At 34.9% G+C, this 11,500-nt stretch overlaps 1 pseudogene; it reads right to left on the bottom strand.

Annotated features, from left to right (window-relative positions):
- Nucleotides 1–733: 733 nt before the first annotated feature.
- LOC145040337 (protein EMSY-LIKE 3-like) lies at nt 734–4,884 on the bottom strand (annotated as a pseudogene).
- Nucleotides 4,885–11,500: the final 6,616 nt, after the last annotated feature.

Below are 11,500 nucleotides of genomic sequence, written 5' to 3'. Positions count from 1 at the left end.
AATTAAATTTGCATTTAATGTCTCATAACCTAAAATAAAATGCCATATACAAAAAATACAATCCATTGCATAAAATTTATCGTCATACAAATAACAAACTTTATTTCATATTCATACATATGATTACATTATTCATTAAAAAACATCTACCTACATCTTCCCCTAAATGTTATTACATGATGTTGGCCACTTCATTGATGGATCACCAAGAGGAAAACCAACAACTGCCCTAAAATGTTCCATGATGTGCAACATTTAATAAAGTAAAATACCTCCTAAAAATAAAATTGCACTAGATCGAAACAACACATCATAATGAGAAATTACTAACATGAATGGAAGAAGTACACTATAAATTTGTTTTACCAAGAATGCCATGGACGATCAGGTGCTACAAAGTTTGTCCAAGCTACCAAACAAAGACTGCATGCAAACCAAAACAAACATATGTATAATTGAAATGAAGAATGCAATACTTGTATATCTACAAAAAACTTGAAAAAAACAACAAAGATTTAATGTTTATATATAGCAAGACCATATATATATATATATATATATATATATATATATATATATAGACACACACACACACACAATTCCAGCAGCTAATTCAAGAAGCTTAATTCTCCAATCAAGAGTGTCTCTTTGGAATTATTTTGGTCATTGCCTATGTGAAGTAAATTCAAGAATGGAAGTGGAAGTTATTTGAAGGGCTTTTTGTTAAATTTTATTAGTTGAAGGTGATGTTTACAGAAAGAAGTGGTATATCTTGAGTAAGATTGCCAATCAATTGCCTAAAAGAAGGTAAATGGTTTGGACCATTAGTGTTAACCATTGCCATCTTTACCAAATCACCTGAAAGAAAATTGTAAAGTAAATAATTCAAGCATTATAATTATATTCATATATGTCATTTAGTTTTATGTTGTATTTCCCAAGTTTTACCAAAGAAAAAAAAAGGAGAGAAAAGAAGATTATATTTTCATGTTTCTAGGCTTGAAAAAATAAAAGGTAAATAAACATTTTAATAATTTATGTGTTCCCGAGTTTGAAGAAAAAGAAAAGAAATTAAATTCACGTCTTATTTTAAGGAACCAAATCCTTCCAAATTGGAAGGGAAGATTATCCTTTCTCTTCTTTCCATTATAAAAACTCAGGAACATTAAAAAACATTTCCTGTCTTCTTAGTTTCATTCACTTGTCTCTTTAAGTGGGACTCAGGAAGTAAATATTTAATAGAGTTGGAAGAAGAATACAGTTTAGTTTAGTTTTTGTACCACTTTCACCATCTGAGATATCTGCAAGCCTTACAATGCCATCAGTCAGTTCTTGTTCATGTTCCTGCGTTATATATCATTATTATTATTATTATTATTTCAATCATAAATCATACATTACATGTTTTCAAAATTAACTAACCTGGAGCACTTTCTTAGTTTTCTGTATTTCAACAGGATCTGGATGACTAGACCCAAATACCCTCTCAACCTATGGCATGAATGTTAAATTCCTTTCCCTTCTTGTAAATAAAATATACAATATACATATATATGATATATCTGCAATTATCATGTATGTACCTATAAGAGTATGAGTGTGAAGTGACTGAATATTTTCTCGACCCTTCTTTCCAATGCCATTCTGTGATCGTGGAAAATCTTTTCTTGATGCTGCTACTGCTTGACTTTTGGGCAACCCTCTACCTCTCACTGCACCTCCACCTCCACCAGGACCATTATCACATCCAACGGGTCTACTCATTCCATGAACTGAATACCTGATCCACCATTGTATATCCTCTAGTGATATCTGCATCAAGTATCAAGCAATATTTTATTTAAGACATGGTATATCACCCATGATTTTAACTTTCTACACATACCTATGCAATATTAACCCATTCCCATGTCTCATTTGCTGTACTAATATCATAAACTAGTGCATGCCGACCCTGAAAGTATATTTTTTCCAGAATAAATTTTGGAGGTGGAGCTGCAAGCAATATCAAATTACCTCAACGGGGTTGTCATCTGTTATAATTGCTTCATAAAAATTGTTGTCATCAGGCCATCTGGTTCTCACTTTTCTTCCAATCAATGGGGAGAATGCTGATGTTTCAGCAGACTCATTTGCAACTGGCCCAAAAGTCACACGATTACCAAGCTGGCCCCACCCACTTGGCCCTGATGGAGGGTATTGCATTTTCAGGGAAGATCCTCCCCCCATTATCTGACCACCACCACGACACTGCCAATTGCGATTTACAAATTACAAACATATCATAATAAAAAACAAAAATACCAATGTGGTATGGAATGGGCTTACATATTTCTTGTTTTTCCCTTTTGTCCCTGAGACAGGTGCTCTTCTAGCAGATGAAAAAGCAGCTTTCCTTTGATGATTCTTCCAGCACGATCATATTTAACTTCTCCTTTACTTGAGATTTCAGCTTCTCTTTGTTCACTTTATAATTCTTATACAACAATTCAGTTTGTGAAGGAGCAGCTTGCATATGGACATCATTGCCCTTCTCAAATACTTCTCATGCATGTATGTTCAGTTGCTTGAACGCCATTGCTTGTCCACTTACTCTATTCTGGTTATCCCCCTGCAATTCAACAAAATATAATAATATTAACATTTGAGAAAATATTTATAAAAAATAAATAAATAAATAAAGATAAATCAATAAAGGTTATTACTCACAACATAGAACTTCTCATTTTTTTTATAATTCTCATTTATAAAAAATTAACTATTTCATCAAACTATTAATTATTATGCTTACAGCTTATAGGCATCTCATCTGACATTATATATATGTTTTTTCCGTCAGTTGATTACAGTTTTTACTGCCATCCAGAGACTTAGAGAACACCACAGCAAGATAAGCTACGACAGTGGTACCACTCTTTGTCTCTGCACATAAGTTATTTGATAAAATGCCTCAAAGAGTATATTTTGCTAATTACAAGTTTTTTTTAATGTTTATGTACAAGTAGATGCTAAAGAAAGGGGCGGAACTGATATTTTGCTATTCTACCTGTAAAGGAAAACTTTATGATTGTCCATTTACAACTACATCATTCTTAAAACTACATCATCAAGAAGAAAGAGAGTGTACACCAAACTGAAGTTTATCAAGAACAGTGACCATGCTTTGAAACAAAACAAACTTAGATCACATAGTCTATTCATTCAAAAGGGTTTTATTTTACCCATTAATTAATCTCATTAAGTTAAAACAAAAAACCCCTTTGTATAAATTGCTACAAACACTACTGGAAAATAGCTAATGTAGTACACCACATCTAATGCGGTTGTAATAAAAATCCATATTATAACTAGGTAATGTTAATCTAATACGGGCATATAATCCGGTTAATGTCGTAAGAATGGGAATAGAATACAGGGATTTATGAATGTTATTAGCTTGAAATATAATACAGCTAAAACCTAGATCTAGTACGGCTCAATTTGAAATCAAGTACAGAGCTATCCATTTTCTAATACAGCTCATTTATAGATTGCATAACCATTGCGACCGTCAACCTAGCAATACTGATTTGGACATCTGCATAGAGGTAATTCTTAAAGTATTCGTAGGACACTAGTAATTGAAGGGACAAAAGCGAATTAATAATATAATAATTCAAAGTTCTTGAAAGAAAAAAAATAATTAGAATGTTGTAAACCTGGTTGGTCATATTCCAGGTCAAACTTGAGGAATTCTTCCATGCTCTTCAACTCCTAACTAGGCTTGTTAAAAGCAACAACCAACATGGATTACAACACACACAAGAAAACGATGAGAGACAATAATATGAAAAAAGAATTATTTTGAAGTAACATGTTGATAAAAAAATTACAATTCTTATTCATTCTTTTGACCTAAAAGTCAAAATTAAATGGAATGTTCCCATTTTGCCCGCGTTCCCTTCTTCATACTTGTTTTGGTTGCATTTTGCAGAGATTGATCATTTAGTCACATGAGGGGACAACAGGTTTTTGACATCATTATATATGGTGATAGCTGTTTCAAGAGATTGATATTGTCAAAATGAGTGGATATATTAATAGTGCTCTTGTGTTGAATACATCAATCCCTGTTAATGGAAGGAGTTTGACAATAACTTTGCAGCTTGTAAAATGTAGTCATACCATAATCAGTGCCATAGAGATCTTTGAAATTGTCAGAGATGAGGCCAAAACATTATTAATGAAGGTACTTTTAAAACATTTCTTGGAATTTGAAGGTTTGAAAAGGATTCTTATGAAGTTAAAATTCTTTCTTTATGTTGTAGTAAAAGCTTTGCTGAAATTGAACCATTCGTTTCAGTTGGAATGGTGATCTATGTGTTCCGCAACAGCATCCATGGAGTGGAATTGGGTAATGAATAAGGCTGGAATGCAAAGCCGGAATGGGTTGCAATGCAATCTGGAATGAATTGTGGGGGATGTGACATCAAGTACGGTTGTTTATGGTGTATTAGATGCTATAATATGGTGTATTAGATTCTTTTATGCGATGGTTGTAAATAGATAGGATACATATAGAGTACGGTTAAATAGCGGTACTCTATTAGGCATGGAATCTAATACACCCCTCTACTAATACACCCTCTATGTATGTACTATATTCATACTTTCAACCGTATTATATTATACTTTTTCTAGTAGTGAAATTATACCTTTTATAATGCCATCAATATTTTTTTGTGTCATTCGTTCATGAACCTGTAACATAAACAATAAGTTTAGATTTTTTTCCAAATATATTTGACAGATAACAAACCTTCTTAATGATGCAAATAATTCTTATGAAAGTTTTCTAGCCTCTTCAATTGAAGTTTCATTAGCTCTAACTTCATGTTCGACCATGTAAATGATAACTTTAAGGATACTCCACAAAAAAATATGTGAAGAAAGAGATTTACTATTAGATTCCTATGATCCATTCGTATGTGTTTCTCTCAATCTTGCAATATAAGGTTGAATCAATTGATTTAACAATAACCAAAACAAAACTGACATTTCAACAAACACTTTTAGGGCACAATTTATATCAATCATAACCAAAGAATTTAATAACTTACCGTATCTGAGGAGTCCCAGAACACCATGAACACCTTCAAGAAACCAATCCCAAACAAATATCCAACCTAAAAAAGTGTTAGTGGTGGTGGCTGGCAGATTCCTTGATGTACATTGGTGGCGAGGGTGTGAGGTTGTGGTCTTGATACGTTGGGGATGATGTTGTGGTGGTTTTTTCCCAGAGGGAGGAAGGGACGTCAGCTATCCCGCACCACCGTGGATGCCAACTGGCCCGACATCAGTGATCTGAGCAGATCGGGAAAATGTAAAGAGGGAATGATCCTAGGACAGGTTTCATTGAGCAATTTGATGCATGTGAATGAGAAATGAAGAACTCACAGAATATAAGATAAAAAAAATATTACTTGTAAGAAATCAATTTTTCAATATTAGGGCTCAAACCTACCTGAATAGTAACTTGGTATAACGGAGGGTCTTTCAAGAAGAAAGAAGCGAGCATCAGGTGGTTTGAAATTGAGGTCCATGGTGGAGGCGTGAATAAGAAGAAGAGACCTACAGGATAGTCGAAAAAATAGATAAGTAAAATGGAGTACATGGGAGGTGTCCACTGGAGATGGAGTAGCATCCGACGAGACCAAGAGGCTCCCACTGTTTTCATCGATTATACCTCCACCCAAAACTTTCCTCCCTCTGTTTATTTCAGCGAAATCGGACAAGAAACCAACTCACTTACCCCGATTTCTACCGATGACGGAGTCTAAGAAGCCAAGGAAAGCTCACCAAGAACCGATAATTACCTCCTCCTCCTCACGAATAGATTGATCATCCCGATCTACTAGTCGCTACTTGCCCTGCTCCATCGAACTAGTTGAGTCCCCTCCCTACGTGTAATCTGATGGCGACAAGGAAGAACAACCACGGAGACCGTCGGAGCGCCTTCCCCCTAGTTGCGGCAGACAAGGGAAGCATCGCTGCTTCTCCCTTCTCCTTTTGTCAAATCGATCCCGCACTCGAGGTGTTTTCCCTTTTCCCGATTGATTGCATCATCGAGCCACCATGGTTGCTTGCGTTCCCATCTTCCTTGCTCGATAAATGAACCACGACCACCGGACCATAACTCCCGCTACCTTCGTTATTCTAATTCCCCTTTTTCGGTTTATCTGGGAATAAGAAACAAACAAGAATCAAGATTTGCATTCTTAATATTGAGACTTGAGAGTATAATACTGAATTAGGGCTTTTTCCGACAATTTCAACATCGAGTGGGAGATATGGTGGTTCCAGTGGGTAGAAGTAAATGAGCCTTGCTCGATGTCAACGAACGGGGAAGAATTGGTGGCGGCGGTCGGAGTGCAAGGGAAAGATGCAAGCAACACTCGATGTAGGGAGGCGGAGGATGACCGGAGAAGATTTTTGTTGTCAAAGAACATACCCAGAGCTAAAGAGGGGAAACAAGGAAGGAAGGCGGGTTTTCTAATTTTTTTTATTTCCTTTTTCCCGCTGCTAGTTGTTGAAGAGCGCGTTTGTAAAATTATAAAGCGACATTTCTAGACGATACGCCTTTAACATAAGCGCCCTCCGTTTTGTTTTTGTGAGACACTAATTCTAGGGCACGCAAAAATGCACGTCCAAAATTCTTTAAATTTCTAAAGATTTGACATTATTTTTAGGGCACGCCCTTTTGCGTATCATTAATCAGTGCGTGTCATAAAAAGCGTGTCGTTAAAGGTCTGTTTTCTAGTAGTGAGTGTTGCACTTTGGATTCTAATGATATGCTCATCAAATGTTCAAGTGAGGAAACATTATGTCAACCATTCTTCTCTCATTGATTTTACATCATACTCTTGCTTTTGTTAAATTGTCTCTTTAAATCTCAGTTTAATTCTAATTTTTTTTAAATATTTCAAAAGATAAAAAAATCCCCCATTTTTTTAGTTTTTTTATAAGTGTTTGTACAACAAGATTTGTATACAAGTAACAAATTAAACTAATCTTTGTGGATATGATCCCTTTACCAATATACACTATTTTAGTGTACATGATTTAAGGTTATTTATTTTGTTGGCCTCGACAACCACCAGCCTTATATTTATAGTTTATTTGTCAGTGTTATTCATGACACGACATATATTTCTAGACGTGACTATCAGTGAATTAGGGTTTTAAGTTTGTTTTATAAAATCATGAGGTGATTGATTATTTTCACTACAAATTGGCTATGTTCAGCTCAAATTCATGATTTTTATGATTTATCTTTTCTTTTTACGTTTCAAACTTTATTTTACTGATTAATGACCTTTCTTTGGGTTTTAGTTGTAAAACTTAAAAAATAAAAATTAATTAAAAAGAAATATATAAAAATGAAAGAGATACTCAAACAAATGTTAGGGTTGCCTCCCGCAAGCGCTTCTTTAAGGAGTTATGTAGGTGGACTCCTAACATCTTCTATTTCTTTGGGTTGGTTTTTGTATAGCTTGTTAATGTACAAAAAAACCTGGCTTGTAAAACCTTTGAAATTTAACCAACTTGATTTTTAATTTTTAAAATTGAAGCTTGTTGATTCCTAAATGTAGTTTCTGCAATGGAATTATGTGTTTTCATAGTTTCTTCTAATTCATTATGTCTTTTCTTAGAGACTCAAGTACATTATATACCTATACTTTCTAGGTTAATCTTCTTTTGAGTGTTAGGTATGGGCTGTTCTAAATGTTCTTGTTAGAAAATTCCCTATTAGTTTGTCTATATATATTCTCTTTTTTTTTATGTACGTATCATGAGGTATACATACTTTCTTAGCTCTAGGTTCATATGTTTCTCCTACATAAAATACATAGGCTTGTTCCTTAGTGTTTCTAGAACATTCTTTCATAAGATGTGGGTGATTATAATTGCCATAACCTATTTGTATTGCATGTATCGATTGGGACATTTTTGTCCTTAATTTACCCATGTCATCAAAATTTTAAATTAAAGCTTCTATTTTCTTATAATTGATCATTTGTATCTTTCTTTTAATAGAGGTACCCGTAACAGATAACCATTGGTGTGAGCATTATGCTAATTCTTCTATTATTTACTTACCTTCACCAGGTAATTTCTTAGGTAAAGGTCCTCTAATAACAATCAATTATCTAGTAGTATGTGACATCCCCATTTTCACGGCCAGAAAAGACCGATTTTTGTTTATGCTTTATAAAAATCAGAATACTTCTTTTCATAAAAATGTTGCGGAATTTGTTCCCAGAAAAACATGATAAATACGTTATCAAAACATTTTCGAAGAAACGTATTTTATTCATTTTAAAACGTTTGGGATGTCATCGTCAATACAGAAACACAAGCATAAACAGAACTTACATTTATTTACACTAGTAATCTACATCTCTTTAATCTCTCAGTGTAATGTGACTTCATATCGACACCTATGATATAAATAAAAACTGAGTGGGTCAGGTTGGGAAACCTGGTGAGTACACAGGGTTTTCAACCCATAGTAATATAATTAATATGTTTATAACAATCAAACAATCAACCCAATTACCCATCCCCATTAACTTCTTTACACTTAAGGATCTTCCATAAGAGTCAACTATTCCTCATTTATTTATTCCTAAGGATCATCCTAAGGAATTGGCACGAAGTCCATCATTACCAAGGCTTACAGGTTACAACTGGTGAACAAGTAGTCCAAAACATGTGGTAAACACTTAGTTCAAAAGTAGCTAGTGAACATGCTTAGTTCAAAATACCTAGTGAACAATCTTAGTTCAAAAATATCTAGTGAACACACTCAGTTCATAATACCGAGTGAACACACTCAGTTCAAAAATGTCTAATGAGCACCTAGTTCAAAACCACCTACAAGTTACGAGCCTACTAGCATTCCACTGGACTGTCTAGTATCGTCCATGGTCGTCATCTATACTCCACTAGATGAGTGGATCACTGTCAACATTGATGTCTTCATCGTGTTGTCACACAACAACTATTTCATCTACCCATGTTTTACCCAACACATTTTGTAGATATAATATATATATATATATATATATATATATATATATATATATATATAGTTTAAATAATCTAAAACATGTATAAAAGTATTTCACACAGCATAGACAGCAAGTATTCAGACAATATGCACACATAGCAAGTAATTTATATTAAATACTTCATATTTATGTGTAAGATGAAAGGGACTATGCACTCACCTGAAAGGTGGTGACTCAACACTCGGACAACACTTCGATACTCTCAAAACAATTTTCCATCGATAAAACCTAGTATCAATACCACTAGGGTTTAGTACAACGATAACTGCGACAAATTAATAGTCTGACTATTATTACTATTATATAAGCGTTAAATAACACTCAATATAACTCATAATAATAGCCCAAATAATTATTTTAAGGGCTTAATAACATTACTATAATTATTTGAAAGCTATATTAAAAATAATGTAGGTGTAGCTCACTTACAGCGGGTTTTATCGAAAACCAGGCTTTGCTGGAGCAGCGTTCCCAAGCCGAAAGGCTCCTCCTCTCGGAGCTTCCCGGTGCTCCGGGAATTGCTTCTAACGCCTTGGAGGTGCTAGGGAAAAACCTTGAAGGTTTGGGGGTATTTGGGAGGAAAGAAGTGGAGAGTTGTGAAGAAAATGGGAGATTTGCGCCTCTATTTATAGGTTGTCAGTGCCGAGTACGCCGAGCGTACTCAAAAATTACGCTAAGCGTAATGGTTACGCTGAGCGTACTCAAAATTACGCTGGGCGTAATATGCCATGTGTCACCATCTAGTGGCTAGCCTTGGGGAGGAAGCAATGGTTGTGATCGCGCCACATCACCCAAACTCGCACAGCACCCTCCCGACTTAGAAAAATCGTAACTTTCGCATACAAGCTCCATTTTCGACGTTCTTTATATCCACGTGAAGGCGGGAATGTACTCTATAACTTTACATTAGACTCCGTTGGCTAATTTTGAATTTATTTTAAATTTTATGATTGGTCCTTTAAAAATTCATAACTTCTTCATCCGATGTCCGTTTTCCTCTGTCTTTTTATCGTTACGCTACAAATAATGAGATCTTTAATTCTCGTTTAGGTTGTGTCGGCTAAAAACCGGTCGATCTAATATTCAAATTTCTAGCTGTACACTGCTAAGCCGAAACTTCGAAAAATCATAACTTCTTCATACGAAGTCAGATTTGGGAGTTCTTTTTATGGACACTCTCAGTTTACCGTATTCTACGACTTATATTTAGATTGATAAGGCTAAAACTCACTCTATCGTAAATTCACTATTTACGCTTCCCGGTGCCGTGTCGGTTCCATCACGAAACTTCGACGGGTCATAACTTTGACGGGTCATAACTTCTTCGTTATAACTCTGATTTCGGCGTTCTTTATATGTACGGAAACCTTGTGACATATACTACAATTTGGTTCAAATTATTTATTCTAAATTATATTTTGTCAAAAAGTCGTTTTCAACACTTATTGTCTCTAAATTGACTAGTCCGGATGTACGGGCGTTACAATTATCTCCCCTTAGGATGATTACGTCTCGGAATCATCAAAGAAACAGGTCTCACATGATGAATCCATAAGTTATCTCTTGATCCTAAGTCATAACTTCAATGTTTCTTCGAACGAGTATCTAACTCTTAGACTCCTTGACTACAGGCGGTGCTCGATCTGGCATCCGCTCTCTATCTCACGTTAGACTCCAAATTATGACCTTCAAGTCACAATGTCAATCCTCAATTGATACGAACTTAAGATAAGTTCTTTTTGTTACTACAATGGAACGATGTGTCATATTCTAATGACCTATCATTGTAAGATGTATTTCTTAGACTCAGGTCGTTTAGAGTCCAATTCTGAAACAGACTATACCTTCCTTCATGTTCTAATCACATCTTAAAAGGTTGCATTTCTAGCAACCATTGTGATACTTCTACTGATTGCATTGGTTAATTCTTTTGGCTTAAATACATGCTACATCAAACTTGGTTCTCTGAACCACGTAACATACTCATCGTAGTCGGACTCAATTCGATATGACCACTCGGGTCGGAATATGAATAATCTTTTTAGTCATTACCGAAATGATGCTAACGACATACTTGAATAAAACTGTATCAATTAGTAGCTTCTTGGTAACCTTGTGACTTTCCCTGATCCAAGCGTGAGTCATGTGCTTCCAGTAGTATATTAATCTACTACCTTTCACACCTACTCATACTCGTCCCAAGTATTGTCTCACAGTTTTCCAAGTCATCATGCAACAAAATCACATAACAGTTGAACACATCAGATACAAAACGAAGGCTTTATTATTTCTCAAAATTATTACATAGGTGTTCAAGTTCACCCTAGATTATGCCTCTAATAGGCTACATCATACGATACTATGGCTATTGCATAACTTGATCTTCG

Source organism: Lactuca saligna, chromosome 4, assembly GCF_052625555.1.
Source record: "Lactuca saligna cultivar CGN05327 chromosome 4, ASM5262555v1, whole genome shotgun sequence".
Taxonomy (NCBI): domain Eukaryota; kingdom Viridiplantae; phylum Streptophyta; class Magnoliopsida; order Asterales; family Asteraceae; genus Lactuca; species Lactuca saligna.
This window is presented reverse-complemented; position numbering and strand designations above follow the sequence as displayed.